General features: G+C 30.6%; 1 long non-coding RNA gene across 1 annotated transcript in view; it reads left to right on the top strand.

The window, feature by feature from the left end:
• The window catches only part of LOC142320920 (uncharacterized), a 335,385-nt gene that overhangs the window by 53,223 nt on the left and 262,393 nt on the right, over positions 1-19,769 (top strand). Inside the window, exon 2 of the long non-coding RNA XR_012755510.1 lies at positions 6,540-6,635. This is a non-coding gene — a long non-coding RNA (uncharacterized LOC142320920). The remainder of the gene's footprint in view (positions 1-6,539; positions 6,636-19,769) is intronic.

Below are 19,769 nucleotides of genomic sequence, written 5' to 3'. Positions count from 1 at the left end.
TTAGAACTATTATTATATTTAATATTATTCATCAAACTTAAAAAAGCTCAGTTACCGCGCAGGGTGGGGATAGATTACTAGAACGGCGATGACTTCTTGTTATCTATAACGTCCTGCTGGAGTATGCTATCCCCTCTACTGTAAGTAGTACCAACATTACTTTAAAGCGTATCTATATGTTTACGCTTTCCAAACTTTCACGTCTAACACCTGTTTTGTCGCATTATAGCATTTAAATTAAACGAGTATGTGTTTGAAATTAATATATATAATTTACGGTATTAGACGGTAATTTTCTTTTTTAAAATTTATAATGTTGGCATTATTATTATCATCTTTTCTTCGGAGATGGTTCACATCCGGAACTCCTGTACGAGGGGCCATTGAGGCATACCTCATTTAATGCTGTGGTACATTTAGCACAGTCCGTACAATCCTACACGTATCCAGAACTACCGATCTTTGGGCTTTTGGAATGATGACTTTAGGATCCAGGCCAAATTTTCCTACGCATTTCTTCAAATTTTTATAAATTAATCCTTTCTTTTTCCTATTTAGCCTCCGGTAATTAACTTTCAGATAATATTTCAGGGGAATGAGGATTAGATGTATGAGTGTAAATGAAGTGTAGTCTTGTACAGTCTCAGGTCGACCACTCCTGAGATGTGTGGTTAATTGAAACCCAACCACCAAAGAACACCGGTATCCACGAGCTAGTATTCAAAAACGTGTAAAAATAGCTGGCTTTACTAGGACTTGAACGCTGGAACTCTCGACTTCTAAATCAGCTGATTTGTGAAGAGGCGTTCACCACTAGACCAATCCGGTAGGTTTTATTAATTAATCCAGTTGCTGTTACCATAACGGGAATGACTTCTATCGAGTTCAGTCTGTAAATTTCTTTATACACTATTGCCAGAGGGTAGTACTTGATTATTTTATCTGCTGCAACCTTATAAATATTGTGATCAGATGGGTGAGTGAGTGGCTTCAATGAGAAGAGCAGTCTTTTATCTAATGTTGTGGTGAACCATGTCTGGCCTATTCGTAGCAATAAATTTGTCAGTATGTACGGGTAGATCACAATACAGTCTATAGTGCTCATTTTTTAACTCAGGTCTGGCCTTATATTCATAATAAGGACATTGCTCCCTGTCATCTGTGAGTCCTAATTTCAACGCTAACGCCTGATGAACAATGTTTACTGCTAGATCGTGGCGACGCAGATATTCCCGTATTAGCCAAACTGGGGCACCCAGTTATCAAATGATCAATTGTCTCTGATGATTGGTGGCACATCCTGTACTCATCATTGATGTCCTGATTTTCTTTGAAATTCTTGTAATTGTTCGTCGCAACGACCTGGTCTTGGGTGGCATGGATAAACCATGGAAAACCGTTACTATTGTTATTGTTTAACAGTTTGAGATATCAATTTGTTATTACAAAATTTTAATACTGTCATATTATCTTGTCTAAAAATATATTGGCCTATTTTTACTTTTTAATATGATCAATGCTATTAAATTTTTGTCTATCTGTATGTGTTCTAATAACGGTTTTTAACATTTCTATTTGTTATTCATAAATAAAATTTTACGAGGTTCAGCTCACCATATTCTATTTATTATTTTATTTAAATTATATTAAAAAATATTAAATACATTTTATGAACAGTTATACGTTACTTGTAAAGTTTTGAATATATTTGTAATAAGCATTAATATCTTTCTTATATTTTTAGTTTTTTCATTGTTTTTATGTTTAAAGTTTACATCTATTTATTATTGTTATTTGTATATCGTTTACATATTCATCTTTATTTATTGCAGTTTATTTTATTATAATAAATTTTATATTAATTTAATAGTTAGTTATTCGTCTGTTGTACTCGAATTAAATTTCTTCCGATGAGTTTGATAGTTAATAACTTGCTTTCTGTTGTTCTACGAGCTATTTATCACAAACATCGTATTGCCGTTGTTAATTGAAGCGGCAAGCAGCTGATCCAAAATAATGCAATAGACGGTAGGTTACCTAGCTAAGTCCCACGAAAATAAGAAAATTAACTCCTATAAAATCTTAACAGTGTACCCAAATTTATTGATTTTAAACCCATATTTCCCAAAAAAAAAACCTATTGCAGATACGGTCTAAGACCTATTATATTCGATTTTTTCAGGTCAAATCCATAAGAAATCACTAATTCTGTCACTTAATTAATGTCCTAAAAATTTCAGTACGACCTCATTTCACCAGGAACACCGAGCAAAATCTGAGCGAAATCTTTCACTAGCCGTAATTCGCAAACGAAGCATTTTAGGATAAATGCTTATATGAACCTTTTTTCATTATTTTCACGAGTAAAATAGGTTATAAAATTTCGTAGAAAATTTCGGAGAACTTCGTGATACACCGTGTGTGTATATATATATATGTATATGTAAATAACCTATACGTAATGCATTGTGCACAGAAATACATGAACATGTTTTAAAAGCGTAAATATTCATTTATTCTAACAAATATGAAAACGTATATTTTTGTACATATACTCATTCTTTTATTGTAACGTATTTGGTGAGGTAATCTTGTAGCTTATAAATTTAAAAATCCATTCATTAGTCTACTAGATAATTGCTAGCTACTTAGCTATTGATACTATTCTGTAAACATAAATCTCATATTTTTACTTTTAATATTGATTTACTGAATATTTTTGGACTATTTTATTTAGAAATTTTTTGACCCATCTAATTTTCATGATCCTCCTGTAAAATTAATATTTATTTTCTTTCTGTTTTTTTATTATTCGTGATACACTACATAAAGCGCTACTCTCCAGATAATTATTTTAAAAAAAGAAATATTTTTCATTCTTTGATCTACAAATTTTATTCATAGCAGCAGATTTCTTTTCGGAATGAAATCACTCCTGTGATTTAATACTTTTCTCACTTCTATTATATTTTAATATTTTATTTCAAATTAGCCTCTTTTCTGGTAATTGAAAAATAATAACATAAATTATTAAAAATTATAGTAAAGCAAAGACCTTTATGAAAGACCTTAAAGGTATCCTTCATTATCTTTATATTCTTTATTTTGAGAGGTAAGTTCTTTCCTAGCAAAAAATCTAAGCTACTGAATATTTCGTCTTACTCATTTTAGTGTCATCAAAAAATCTTACATACTTAATTAATATATTTTTCTATTTAAATAGTTACTTATGTGTCAAATCTTTCTTTCAATACCTGTTACGCACTTTTTATGTAGAAGTCTAAAACCAACTTCTACATACAAAACGGTGGGAACAAACTATATCCTCCTTCACTGCTATTTCGATCAGAGTTTTGTCTTTCTTCATCGTTTTACTTTTATATCTTCCTGTTTCTTGTGCAAATTGTAAATAACTTTTATTTTCCTGTATTAATTATGGATTATAAAAATATATATATTTAACGTTTAGATACTAAACTCAAATTTTAAGTAGAGTGGATACAAAATTTAGACGTGAGACAGACACAAGTTGAAATGATTACTAATTAATAATCACATTAAAATAATTAGTAATCATACTAGAACAAATTTCTTTTAGTAACGTTTTAAATTTAATAAAACAAATTTCAAAAAAATAAAATAAAACCGACTTCAAAAAAAATTCCCCAATTTGTTTTTCTCACGTATTTTTTCAAAAGTAATTTTTTTGAATACTAGCACGAAAGTATTATAAACTGAATTTAAAAAAGATTCAGGTTATTTATCATTACGGTATAGAAATCTAATAAAAAGTTATGATTTTTACAAAATATTAAAAAAAGTTTCAAATCGTCCATCAAGAAAAATAAATAACTTCATTTAATTATTCACAGATTAAAAAAATAAAAAATTAACAAGACCAACAAAATAATATTTTATACAAAATAAGGGACTAGTGAAATCGGTTTATTTGAAGATTAAAGATAAATTAAATTGAATTGAGAAAATTTTCCATTTTTGAAGTGTGTTAAAACATATAAAAGTATATTCTGAGCTATGTACTTTTAGTTTTTAGTATTTTCTATTCAGAGTAGACATATATATCAATTATCAATTATTCATAAACAACTATATATATATATATATATATATATATATATATATATATAGTATACGTTGTGCATTCTACACAGAAATACATGAACCTGTTTTGAAAGCATAGATTTTCATTAGTTCTATTTAATGTGAAAACATATTTTTGTACTTACACGCATTCTTTTATTATAATATATTTAGTGAGCTGTTGCCTATAAATTTAAAAATCCATTAGTCATGCTATTGAATACTATTATGTAAAAATAAATTTCATGTATTTTACTAAAGATTCTGTGGTCCTAAAAACAAAAGATTTAGTAAAAAGTAAAAAAAAGAATATTTAAAAACGATGGTTTGTTATGTAGATTACATGTAACGATTTCCTCTCATATTTTTATTAGAAGCGTGAAATTACAAAAAAACAAAATCACAAGTTAAATTTTAAACTTTGTGTGTTGTAACAGAACATCTAGTTTTATTTATGGTAACAAACATTTTAATATTGTTGAGAAAATATTTTTTAATTGAGTTGTAAAACTGAAAAGAAAAAGATGTAAAACATTTTTTTGTGCACAGTGTGAAATTCATTTCGCATGTGGAAAGGTAAACCATAGTTTTTCTAACTAATAAAAAGTTTATACTGGGGATATTGTCTATTTTAAGCCAATAAGTAAAAAAAAAATATATTAATAAAAAATAAAAATGCACAAACACACATACTATAAAAGAGGGTTTGTTGCTTCTGTATGTGTTGGTTATACAACGCATTTGTAAAAAATCTTTGTTTTTTTATATTTAAGCACAATATTTTGAAATATTTTTCGGTTATAAACCGTACATTCAAAATTAAAAGGCTTTTTATGCAATAAAATTTTACATCTGTATTTTAGACTTTCCCCCTTTTATTATTACTCATAAAAGTTCTCATTTCCGCAGTTATTGCTATTTTAAGACAACCATTTATTTTAAACGTATATTTAATGTTCTTTTCAAAAAAAGATCTTGCTGACGAAATTTTTCCTGGTTAATGAATAGGTAAAAAAACTGTTATTTTTTGTCTGAAAAATAACCGTTTGTTATAAATAAATAACTATAACTGTTACAAAAAAAGAAAAGAAACGTGCATTAGTATCCAGTACGTTAATAAATTGTCAGAAGTATTTTAATACGTATGAGAGTAGTAAACGGTTAACAACATCGGTTAAAAAGTTTCGTTATTACTTTGTCATTCTTGTTTCTAAATATGATGAATTAAAGTAAGACTTGTATTTTTTTTTTAGAAACTTATATTTTGAAAAACATTGTTGAAACGGTAAAATTCAGTTACACACGATACTATATTCGTTTTGTTATGCACAAAGTATCGGTATATCACTTCTAAGTATTAAAATTATTATTCACTACGCTCAGTAGAAATTCTAGATGCAAAGTATGCAATAGGACTGTTCTGTCTAAAATAAAGACGTTATTACGTTTGCATATGATGATGCGTATATTTCGGTCTCGGAAAGTTAACAAATGGGGCATGGGGTATCCAATATACCGAACCAAGGATTGATTTTCGTGCTTAAAATATATTTACTTTGGCGTAACTTTTGGAGAACTAATTTTAATTTTAATAAAGTTAAATATACGACCAGAAAATTAAATAATTTCAGTTTTTTTTTATAATGAAATATATTAAGTTATGAGAAAGAATATTATTAGAACTGAAAAACAAATCTAAGTTTCTTTATTAAATTCTCCCTGTCACAACGGCTAGTTCCAGAAACCGATTTAAATATCTGTATATGTACATGTAAATTCAACCAAATAAATAAAAAAATTGTTGGTTTCTTTGTGTCGTTAGAAAACTGGACATATAATTTAAAGTATGTTCATTATTTTACTGTGTACTTATTTTGTCTGTTTTACGTCCAGTATTTTTATATGACAAAACTGTTTATTTAACTAACAAAGTTATTTTATTTTTTTTTTTTAGTTTTTATATTGTGTGTCTTTGTTTAAGTATATTTTTCATGTTGTAAAAACAGCAGGCTTTTTTAAACAGTCGGAGGGCTGTTTAATAAAGAATAATTACTTTTCAGAGCTCTTTTATGAAGGATAATTACTACTATTCTGAGTCCCCCGATTGCATTTAAATATTTTCGTCGAAGGACAACATTTTCTTATCGATCTAACACCTGGGGGAAATTTAATCATTTGACAACTTTAAATGCCTGCTATTTCTACATCATGAAAAATATATTTAAACAAATTAAAACTGAAAGTTGATTGGTCACCTATTGTTTTATTTAATTAAATAATGCGTAACGATATTTAGTCCTTTACTTCCATACCTTGTTTTTTTTTTTAGTTAGATGTATTTTCGTTTTTTTAGTTAATTCATTTTTTTTTTGGAAGTCATGTTTTTTAATTTTTGTAATTATTTTTATTATTTACAACTGATTTTTTTTTTGTTTCAGAATTTGATAAAAGAAGGAATCAAAGTGGCCACCCTCTCTTATGATGGTAGGAGGAATCATGAAAGAGACTGGCGGATTCTGATGTGGCTGAAGAAGGTAATTTTCAAAGAAAATGTTTTATTTTTTACTTTAGTATATGAATTACATTGAACTTAAATATACTCAGAACTTCTGTTGTAAATTATTATAGTATATACTAAACTGATATTAGTAAAAGCAAAGGATTCATAAGTTTATGACTGGATGAATTTAGACGTGCACAGTCAGTTCTCGATAATCTGCAAGAAGAGATAATTCGCTTTTAGATGAGATAATTCACTCACCTTTTATTGTATTATTTCATTGCTTATTTTAGGTATGTATCTACATGAATTAGGTGTTTATGCATGAAATTAGTCTCATATTACAAGGTATATATTATTATCCAATCCGCTTATAACGGTTGCGGTATCTTAACGTACGTACGTGTAAAGAAAAATAGACTGCAAAGTAAAATAGTAATCGGGAACTATTTAAACGTAAAAATGCTGTATACAATAATTAAAATTTGTAGATAGCGATGGATATGTTGAAAGAATGCCTGAATCACAGATCCCTAGATTAGCGTACTATTAAGATTCTGAGGAACTTATTTATATCGGGAGAACCCAGAAAAGTTGGATTGAATTATATTTAAATCGAGTTCGCTAATATATATTAGCTATTAGCACAGAATGTTAAAATACGATAACATATTATACGTTATCATAACTATTTCATTCATTCGATTGATTTCAAGTTTCAAATCTTAATTTTTACAATCTCTTTTAATGATATTTTGTAGAAATTTGAATGAAAAAGATGTCGGTAGGAATGATCGATCCCGTCTCCTTTTTTGATCTACAATATTATTTGATTCAGAGATACGTTCTTAAATTATAAAAATGTTTTTATCTCAAAATATAGATCGTGAAAAGATAAACAATCAGGCCACGAAACAACTGTTATTATTTCTTGAAAAGGTTATCGGTAGTAGTTGGTACACAAGTTTCCACGCATTTTGTTTCGAGTACCACCGTTCCGTCTCTTCAGTAAATTGAAGTACGCCTAAGTTGTATTTCTGAAGTAAACATTTCAATTCAATTACTTCTCACAGTTAAAACCAAACCGATGTTATAATACTGGTATACGTAGTGTCTTTAAATCAATACTCTAAGAGCACATTACGTTTAAACTTTATTTGTATTTGAGTAAACTGTATAGCTTACATCCATTTGATAATGAGCATACATTTATTCTGATGGATCTGTCTCAGCGTTGGAAAATTTCAAGCAATGATCTGTTTTACTGTCGATTTATTTATTTATTAGTGATGAAGTATTTAAAAAAATATTATGACAGATGTATGTCATTTTAATGGTAATTAAAATGGAAAGATATGATTGGTTAGGAAAAATATCCAAACTGTTTCTTTATTTAGAATTTATCTGCAAGTTAAATTTACAGGATTTTAAAATTTTTTGTATATACTTATTAATACAGGGTGTCCCATATAAAACGCAACCCAACCTTATATTGGTAGGTATTGAAATAATAAAAAGGCATGTGTAAATGTAAATGTAATTTTTATTATTACCATCCATTACCTTACATTTAGAGTAAATGTTGGAAGTGGCCGCCATCTTCTTGAATACAAGCTTCAATTCTTTTTACAGCGTTTCTTGCAACTTTTTTCAAAGTTTGTGGCTGGATATTTAATACAGCTTGTTCAATATTGACTTTCAATTGTTCAAGTGTTCGTGGTTTGTTGCTGTAGGCTTTTTCTTTGAGGTAACTCCATAGAAAAAAATCCGCCGCAGTCAAATCTGGAGATCTTGGTGGCCAGCGTCAACCGATAACACGATTTTCAGAAAATTCCTCAACGAAATCAGAAGTTGAACCTGCGTAGTGCGATGTCGCACCGTCATGTTGTAGCCAGCAGTGTCTGTCTTCCTCTTCCAAGAGTGCAATGAACTGAAATAAAATATCCTGATATCGTTCTGCATTAATGGTGTACTCGAAAAAAATAGGATCGATTATTTTCTTCCGCGATATCGCGCACCACACGCCCAACTTCTGCGGATGTAATTGTTTTTCGTGATAAACGTGGGGATTTTCAGTACTCCAAATTCTACTGTTTTGGCTGTTTACGTAGCCATCCAAATGAAACCGTGCTTCATCTGTGAAAAATAACGAATCTATAACATTAATTTCCTCACGCAGAAATCGACGGAACCGTTGACAATATTGTAACCGTTTTTCTTTGTCGGGTTCAAGAAGTCGAACCTTTTGAATGCGATATGGTCGTAATTGTAATTGTTTGGTCGCCCGATGAACAGTTGATTTAGACATATTAATTTCAGCAGACAAACGTCTGATCGTTTATTTGGCGAGGCGAGTAATCGGTCTTTGATTTCAGTGACTGTATCTGTATTCAACAGTGACGCAGATCTTTTGTGTTCCTTGTTATTAACAGAACGAGTCTCTCTAAATTTTGCGACTAACCTTAATACTGATGTTTTGTTAGGAGCTGGTTTATCTAGGTACTTATGGCAAAACAAATCTTGCACTGCAACCGCTGATTTCGTACTGAAGTACGACTCGACAATGAAAACACGTTCATCTAGCGAAAACACCATCTTGTCTCTAGCAATACACTGAACGTTATGATTGCATTGTTGTTACTATCGGTAGTGTTCTACTGCGTCGCCGCGATGTTCACATGTTGGACGAGTCCATTTCAGTAACGAGTAGGGGAGTAAGCTTGACTTTTGAAATTTCATGGATGAGTGATTGATGGGTTGCGTTTTATATGGGACAATCTTTATTTTAACTTTATTTATTACTCTAAATTAAGTAATAAAAATTGTTTTACAATTGTATTGAGTATCGAGTCAAACAATTTTATTTCGTATAAATGGTTTCGTTTAGCCTTTCTCTTTATGATTTTATTTCAATAACAGTTTATCATTGTTAATTATTTGTAAGACATTTTTAAGTATTAACATTTGGATTGAAATAAATAAGAAAGAATAATTGCTACATGCGACATTAATATTTCGACCATTTAATTTCTGTTGTTTGTATGTTTGTTTAAATCTCTTTTTCTTAGTAATGATGCCGAGAAAAATCCTGATATTGATTTATTAGATACTCTACAAGCAAAATGAAATAGAATAAATCAATATAACTTTCAATAGAATCTATAATAAAAAAAAAATAATTTAATAAATTTGAATTTTTTAGTACTACTTCTATCCGTTTTTACATTCAGTAAAAAAAACGTTGCTTCCTTTTAACTAGCTTTGGGTGCCAGTTGGAAAAGAAAAAGTCTTTTAAAATATATTCAGGTTTTCAAGAAATAATTTAAAAATTAAAAATATTTAAACTTAACTTGAAAGGTAATGTCATTTTTATTAATGGAATAATGAAAATGAAAGGACATATCGTATTGCATATTGCATATGTATATATATATATATATATGATAGCAATAAACTTTATTTTCGAAGTCGAGAGTTCTAAGGTTTAGTTTTTGTAAAGGCGGTTGCTTATATACGGATTTGAATGCTAGACTGTGGATACCGTGTTGTTTGGTGGTTGGGTTTCAATTTAGTGGAGTTGGAGCAGCTATAGCAGAAGGTAACCAAAAAGAAAAAGGAAATTGAGCACTGCTAGTAAAAGAAGCAAATAAAACTCACACGTCTTAGGAGTGATTGGCCTCACTCTGTTCTAGATTACACATTTACCGTTAAATTTACAATTATGCGCCAGACAGCGCATAGATGCTTTGGCATCTCCGCAGAGTACTGTTGACATCATGCCACAGTGCTGCTACTTTGTAACTTGGTATACATAAATAAATAAAATATATACGAGGGTAAGTCAATTATTATCCGCAATGCAGTTATAAATTTGATTGCAATACAAATAGGAAACTTACATGTACATCATTTTCCAACATAGTTCCCTTCCATTTCAACGCACTTGGTTCATCGTTGCACAAGCTTCCTGATGCCCTCATAAAAGAAGGTTTTCGGTTGAGCTGCGAGCCAGGAATGCACAGCTTCTTTCACTGTTTCGTCCGAGGTAAATCGACGGCTCCTTAATGCCTCTTTGAGTGTACCAAACAAGTGGTAGTCAGAAAGGGGCAAGATTAGGACTATACGGAGGATGAGCCAGTACTTCAAAGTTCAGGTTGTGGAGCGTTTCAGCAGTGCGGGCAGCAGTATGTGGACGGGCATTGTCGTGCAACAACACAACACCTTTCGACAGCAGTCCTCGGCGTTTGCTTCGAATTGCCGGCTTCAGCAGCTTGGCAGTAAGCATTCACTGTAACGCGCACTGTTTATTGTCGTGCCTCTTCCTCATAATGTTCCAGTACTGGGCCTTGCGAGTCCCAAAAAACCGTAAGCATCACTTTTTCCTGCGGACGGTTGGGTCTTGAACGTTTTTTTGCTGTGCGCATTTGGATGTTTTCATTCCATACTCTGCGCTTTACTCTCCGGCTCGCAATGCTGGATCCATGTTTCGTCACCTGTGATGATTCTGTCTAAGAAGATGTCCGTTCGTTACGGTAGCGATCCAAATGTTTTTGGCAGATGTCCAAGTGCGTTTGTTTATGCGACTGTGTGAGTTGTTTTGGGACCCGTCTTGCACGGACTTTATGAAACCCAAATCTGTTGTGGATGATTTCGTAGGCAGAACCGTGACTAATTTGCGGAGAATGTACCACTTCATCCATAGTTACTCGACTGTCTAAGTAAACCATGTCACGTGCACGCTCAATGTTTTCCTCATTTCTGGCGGTAAACGGTCGTCCGGCTCCTTCGTCGTGTGTAACACTTAAGCGACAATTTTTGAATTTTTCAATCCATTCGTAGACACTTCGTTGCGGCAACACACTTTTCCCGTACTGTACCGAAAGTCTTCGATGAATTTCGGTCCCTGATACACCTTCCGACCACAAAAAACGGATCACTGAACGTTGCTCTTCTTTGGTGCAAACAGAAAGCTGAGGAGCCATGGTTAACCTGCCGTTAACCATGGCAACGATAATGGAACTAACCTAGCAGCATCAAACCTGCACAGACATAACAACAATTAAACCACGCATGCGTCATCTACGCAACACGACAGTACTACCCACATAAACAAAAATATAACTAAATTGCGGATAATAATTGACATACCTCGTATATATTTCCACCTTATTTCACCCTTTGTGTTTTGCGCATACATGTATATATATATATATATATATATATATATATATGTGTGTGTGTGTGTGTGTGTGTGCACATATATTTTCTATTATAAGAAATTTTTACTACGTTATATAAGGGGTAAACCTTGTTTGTTTCTAATGTTTTTGATCTGAAAAATCGAATAGATCCCAGAACCTTAGCTCTTGTAGTTTTCATTATATACAACGTAAAACAGAAAAACTCGGTGATGAAAAACACGTTTTTCAAGTTTGATGTAAAATAACTGTTAAAATATTAATAAAAGCGTAAATTCTATTATCAAAACTTGTAAGAGAACTCTGAGAAAATTGATGTAATAAAATCTATGAAAAACAAAAAAAAAACAACTTTTATTATTAAAAACAAAACAGAACTAAATTAATATATATATACAAGAGTGTTTCATGAAGAATTTAATGAATTTCAGGACATGTTCTAGTGGCGAAAATAAAGATAGTTTCGCAAACGCTTCATTAACGATTCTCGGCTGGCGGTAGATTTCGCCCTGATTTCTGCACCACTGGTAAAGTGAAGAGAAATTATTGGAACCAAAATTAAACGATAAATATAGTGGTCTTATATTAAATCTAATCTGAAAAATTGCTCCCAGGAATGTATTTTTAGTAGTTTTCGAAGAATAAAACAAAAATTGGGGTCGAAATACACACTGTTTGGCATAAAATAGCTTTGTTTAATAGGGAATAAACATTCTAAAGTTTTAAACAAACCGTGTAGATAATTTGATTTCGAGTAAAATGGTATGAATGATTATGTAAATCTACATAGACTAAATACAAACATAAGAATTTCGAAATTTATTAAAAACAAAACACATATCAGAATGAATTAGATTTTAACTAGATACATTATTAAATAAAACAAAATTTTTAATATTAAAAAAGAAAAGAATTGAACATTTTAGAAAAATAGTTATAGTTTTGGTGCGAAAGTTATTGCCAGTTTATTTTTTAATTTTCATACAGAAATCTGTAATATTATTTCAGTATCATTGTTTTCTACACTAGTTTTTTTCTGATTACCCTTTGACATTCTCCAATTTTGTAGCCCAACGTGTGGCTGTTTCTTGTTCCAGTCTGTTTAAAAGAGGACTTTAATGGTGAATGAAGAAATCTGTTTAATAAATAAATCGTTCATTTATTTATTATTATAGATTTCTGGCTTTTTTTTAACCTGTATTTAAAAGATGAAATTTCCTTTTACATATTAGCCCTTTCGGAATAATGGCATTGTCAAATATTTATTGACATTTAGTTTATAAAAACAAATTTTTATTAAAACTTGTAAATTAACGTAACATTTAAAATCGTTTAATACTAAAATTTGTTAAATCTATCGTTTACTTCTATTCTACTTCTTCTACTGTGATATTCTACTTCTACTTATTCTATTCTGTTTAAATTGTACGGATAGACTGGTTCAATTTACAAATGTAACTGTGTTCAGATTGTACAATATTTTACCGTTTCTGAAAGTGTTACCAAGTGATCCAAACCGCTGTAGTTACACTGACTTAAATCGGTGTAGATCACCTTCTTACATACCTTTATGCCTTCGAAATCAATTCGTGTTTCGATATCCCGGATGTAATTATCAAGGTTGGAGATTGAATTGTAAAATCACTCGAGAATTAAAATTTATCTTTAAGGAGATTTAGAAGGGAAGTGATTATAAAAAAATAAAGCAAACGAGTACTACGTTTCATTTGAAGGCACAGATAAAATACTTTAAATGTTTGTATAATAAGCGAAAATAACTTTTTATTTTCTACGAGTTCTTAACAGACGATTTTTGAATATTTTTAAGTAGATTTCATAAGAAAGCTACCTATTGCAATGTGTAACATGATTCGACTTCCGGAAAATTTCAACATATCTTCGTATCCCCCAGACTTCAAAACTATGTAAGTTGAAAAGTTTATATAAACATTTATATATATATTATTTTTCACTTTCTTGTGGACACGATAACTATCGTAATTTTCGCCAGTCACTTTCAAATTGATACATAAAATGTAACGAACCAAAATCTCAGTCGATTTTGTTAACCCTCAAAATCGGCCCATGGGGGTGGGAATGGAGGGGCTTTTTCGAAAAAAAACAAAATATCACTATAACTTTCTTATTAAGTAAAATATCGAATTCGTTTAAAGGTTAAATTCTTTGGTTAAGGTCCTAAAGCTTATCTAAGTAAAGTTTTTTGTTATCACCATCGATAACAGAAAACAAATGGTGATTTTGTTATCACCATTGGCCCAGGGGGTGGAAAAAATGGGGTTTCGAAGACCAAACAAATCATACCTACCTTAATAGGCACAGTATCGAATCGGTTTAAAGTGGTCGTTAGTTCTCTAAACACTGCCTAAAACGTTTGTCTGAAGTAGTTTTTGATATGACCAACCCTTACGGCAAGGGATGACCAAAATTTTGCTGGAATTGTAAGAAGATGGGGCTTGTCATATTCTAAACACGTGAAAATTTTTTCATATGCAACTATTGTATTGAGTAAATTTGAAGTTTTTCGTAACTGTAAGGTGGAAATCTTTTTTATCCTCTACTTGGCAACGGTAAATCTACCTTTCCTTCCAGCGTGCCGAAAGGGATTTTTTTCATTTTCATTGTTTAAAAATGAAGAAAACTCGAATAATGTCACAATAATAGTACTTAAGCGGAAAAACCTCATAGTTTATTTTAAAAAAGATAGAGGATTAAAAGTACCCGTAATGGCTGCAGCCGAGATATACGTAAAGAACCTTTGACTAATCACTGATCTCAGAAAATATCCCTATTACTTGAATCTTCATATCCGCCAACATTGATAAAATTACTGAGTCTAGTAAAGGTAGTGAACACAATTGAACATTTTTTAACTTATTACACACGTATACAGTTTGGATTTATTTTTCTTCTGTAGCCCTGAATAGACTAAATTACCAAACTAATAAATTATAATTTGTTGATAAAATTATTTAAGATATTAGTTGTAAATGAAGAAGAAAAAATATTTTTCGTCATTTATAATTAAGTATATATCTTACATACTGAGTACATATCTTTACATACTGAGGTATGAATCTATCTTTTATTACTCTGCTTAATTCGTAATTAAAAATGAAACTAATTGAAGAAACTGCATGAAATGTGCACAGAGCCGCCCTATATGTAAACTGAATCAGTCGATGGCAGTCTAGTACGAATAGATAACGGTAAGAAATGTAACTTTAACTCGTTGAAGGTGGTTCAGGTTCAGTATAGCATAGTACTATTTGTATAAATCTACCTTTAGGAGCGCAAGAACTCTACAAATTCTAAATAACAAGAATACAAAAAAAAAATATTTTTTTGGTGTATCGCTGTACATTTCACAAATGTTCATGGATAGAGTGTTAATTAATGGAAAAAAATTCTACACATTAAGTTTTTTGTAATTAGGTTTATTTATCCTGTCTATTAGAGACCTTCTATTAGGCTGTGAATGTTTTATGTAGTTCAATTGATGGTTTCACATTCGTATTTAGTTCTGAGGATGAGCGAGGGTTTTGTTTAATGAACACTGAACTTCGTCTCCGCTGACACTTTAGTACTTGGAGGAAAAAAAATTCCGTGCAGTACATATTTAAACCGATTTATCCAGAGTTGAAAATCGTGCTGCACTGACCCTGGGTAAAGTCATCCAGATGTACGATCTCTGGTAGCAAAGATCCCAACTACATAAGGGAAATCTGATATACTTCTTTGAACCGGTATTATTTGACTCGTTTTGTGATCCTTGTGTTAGTAGATCTCTCTTTATTTTCATTAATCTCTTTTTATTTTATTTTACATGGTTTACATGATTGTATTCAACTGAAGGATGTAGAGTTCTCTTTGAATTACTGTGCCTTGGTATATATGTGGTTATTATTGGAAGCAGATCTACATATAGACCTATTTGGAGGCAGTTTTACAATGTATTGTTAAACAAAAAGTACAATGGACGGGCTGAGCTGCTCATGTAATTCAATACAACTTAATACTTTCCTGATATGAAATCACTATACAGTAGAGTTATAAGTTACAGTCTAGCATAGAATCGAAGATAAAATATCCTGCACGCGATAATATTAAGTTAAAATTATAATTTTTTTCCGCAGATAGGCCTTCAAGGACGACGCAAATATTATTTCATGTAGTTTCTTTCTTTTTATTCCAGAAGTTTTTCGTTCTTTCGGACTGCTTAGCTCTTCTTTCTTCAGTCCATTCTCCTCTACTGAGTTTTTCTTTTCACTTACAGGAATCTTTAATTCAAAAATTTTCTTTCTGTACTCTTTTCTATCTAGACACCCTTTTTTGTAATGTTGAACGTTTTTTGAGCTCTTCTTTCATCTATTTAACATAGCCTCCTTCTCCTTGTTAAGGTTGTTGTAGATTATATGGAAAATAAATTTAAAAAAAAATTCTATATATTGATTGCCTTGTATATTACAGATTTATCTCGAGAAATTCGCAATTTTCGAATTTGTTTTTGTATAAATACATGTAAAATTGTTATAAAATATTATGATGTATATTCATATTTTATTGTACAAATATTGTATCGTTATTCATTGACTTTCCGATCACGAATTCTATGAAATAAAATACACATTGTTTAATAAATCAGTTATATAGCATCTCATATATATACGTGTAGTAATATAATTCTGCTTTTATATAACTAACGGAATCGAAGACGTAAATAAATAATAAATCTTTAATATCTAATATTAAATGATCGAGTTTCAATACGTATGTTAATAATACTATAATAATTTATCAAAGCTACACAGAGATAAAAATATTTTTTTAAAATGAATGTTCTCTCACTTTAACATAAAATTAATTTCAATTAATTAATTGCTATTTGCTATAACATATATATAACTCGAATTATAAACATTTACACGTATAACAACATTACATGTAAATAATAAGAAAGTTATATGCATGATACTTTTAAAAATTCTAATTCCTTTTTTGCTCTTATTTCTGCACCGATTACAATTATACGAAAATACGAGTGGGTTTACAAACTTAGATCAACTCAAAAATTGTCGCGCATTCTCTTGCCGCACCCATTGTTTGTGGTTTAAATTTTCATCCACGACTAAATCGATTGGTTTTTATTGGGTTATTTTATTCATAAATTTAGAATAGGTAATAAGGTAATTTAAATATCTTTTTAACGTTCGTAAAATATTCTTTTGCATTAAGTAATTCAATTTTATTTTTTATAATTGTTTAAAAATATTCATGCGTTTCCGCATTTATGAAATAATTTACTCGTTTGTATTGTACTTAGTACGCTTAAATACTTTGTTTCTGAATTAATAATCATATTAACCTATATTACCGTGGAATTCTTATTTAACTGAAATATAAAATAGAATAACTTAAAAACGTTTATTAAATGAATGAATCAAATCACTTAAAAATCTTTAACTTCTTAGTTATAAGGTTAATAGTATAAGCCATTTATTAAATATATTACATCATGAAGATTATTAAGATGGAACCTAATATAATCATTAGTATGACGTAGAAGTAAATACAAGTTTTCAAAGGAAATAGACGGATAGATTTAATAAACAACATTTATACATACTTAAAGTTAATATATTACTAAAAAGACTTGAAGTACAAATGTTTGAATTGCAATGTAAAGATATTTTTCTTTATTAAACTTTTTTTTTTGTCATCAGTCATTTGACTGGTTTGATGCAGCTCTCCAAGATTCCCTATCTAGTGCTAGTCGTTTCATTTCAGTATACCCTCTACATCCTACATCCCCAACAATTTGTTTTACATACTCCAAACGTGGCCTGCCTACACAATTTTTCCCTTCTACTTGTCCTTCCAATATTAAAGCGACTATTCCAGGATGCCTTAGTATGTGGCCTATAAGTCTGTCTCTTCTTTTAACTATATTTTTCCAAATGCTTCTTTCTTCATCTATTTGCCGCAATACCTCTTCATTTGTCACTTTATCCACCCATCTGATTTTTAACATTCTCCTATAGCACCACATTTCAAAAGCTTCTAATCTTTTCTTCTCAGATACTCCGATTGTCCAAGTTTCACTTCCATATAAAGCGACACTCCAAACATACACTTTCAAAAATCTTTTCCTGACATTTAAATTAATTTTTGATGTAAACAAATTATATTTCTTACTGAAGGCTCGTTTAGCTTGTGCTATTCGGCATTTTATATCGCTCCTGCTTCGTCCATCTTTAGTAATTTTACTTCCCAAATAACAAAATTCTTCTACCTCCATAATCTTTTCTCCTCCTATTTTCACATTCAGCGGTCCATCTTTGTTATTTCTACTACATTTCATTACTTTTGTTTTGTTCTTGTTTATTTTCATGCGATAGTTCTTGCGTAGGACTTCATCTATGCCGTTCATTGTTTCTTCTAAATCCTTTTTATTCTCGGCTAGAATTACTATATCATCAGCAAATCGTAGCATCTTTATCTTTTCACCTTGTACTGTTACTCCGAATCTAAATTGTTCTTTAACATCATTAACTGCTACTTCCATGTAAAGATTAAAAAGTAACGGAGATAGGGAACATCCTTGTCGGACTCCCTTTCTTATTAGGGCTTCTTTCTTATGTTCTTCAATTGTTATTGTTGCTGTTTGGTTCCTGTACATGTTAGCAATTGTTCTTCTATCTCTGTATTTGAACCCTAATTTTTTTAAAATGCTGAACATTTTATTCCAGTCTACGTTATCAAAAGCCTTTTCTAGGTCTATAAACGCCAAGTATGTTGGTTTGTTTTTCTTTAATCTTCCTTCTACTATTAATCTGAGGCCTAAAATTGCTTCCCTTGTCCCTATACTTTTCCTGAAACCAAATTGGTCTTCTCCTAACACTTCTTCCACTCTCCTCTCAATTCTTCTGTATAAAATTCTAGTTAAGATTTTTGATGCATGACTAGTTAAACTAATTGTTCTGTATTCTTCACATTTATCTGCCCCTGCTTTCTTTGGTATCATAACTATAACACTTTTTTTGAAGTCTGATGGAAATTACCCAATTTCATAAATATTACACACCAGTTTGTATAATCTATCAATCGCTTCCTCACCTGCACTGCGCAGTAATTCTACAGGTATTCCGTCTATTCCAGGAGCCTTTCTGCCATTTAAATCTTTTAATGCTCTCTTAAATTCAGATCTCAGTATTGTTTCTCCCATTTCATCCTCTTCAACTTCCTCTTCTTCCTGTATAACACCATTTTCCTCCGTATAACTCTTCAATATATTCCACCCATCTATCGACTTTACCTTTCGTATTATATATTGGTGTACCATCTTTCTTTAACACATTATTAGATTTTAATTTATGTACCCCAAAATTTTCCTTAACTTTCCTGTATGCTCCTTTATTAAATATAAAATAATTAATTAATTACGATCAATGATATGAAATACTCGTAAAGTACACTAATAACGATTTAGTATGGCTGCTGCACTACTCTTATAATGAACCTGAATTCTGATGTCAACTTTTTTTAATATATACAAAAAAATGTTAAACATGTTTTTAAACTTAATGATATTAAAAAAAAGAAAAATATTTACATACTTAATGATATGGGTTTTGAAAATAATGAAATCTATATAATTATATAAAACAAAGTGTAATAACCGACTTACTCATCAGTGCATAGTTAGGTGGTTACCTAGCTAACCGCCTAACCTACCTAGCACCTACCAACGTTAAGCGGTTTTGATTAACCTAGGTGCATTTTGGATGATATATTATTTTTATGATATAGGCCTCCCACTTCGGAAGGATTTTGGAAAACTGCATTTATAAGTGGTTATAAAGGGGGGAAACTTCTTTTAGAGAACATTCTATATCTTAAAAACCGAAGGTGTTACAGTCTGGAAAATTGATATTTAGAATTTTTCTTGAAAA

The sequence above is a fragment of the Lycorma delicatula genome, chromosome 3 (genome assembly GCF_047948215.1).
Source record: "Lycorma delicatula isolate Av1 chromosome 3, ASM4794821v1, whole genome shotgun sequence".
Lineage (NCBI taxonomy): Eukaryota > Metazoa > Arthropoda > Insecta > Hemiptera > Fulgoridae > Lycorma > Lycorma delicatula.
The sequence above is the reverse complement of the archived record's forward strand: the minus strand, read 5'-3'. Positions and strand labels throughout refer to the sequence as shown.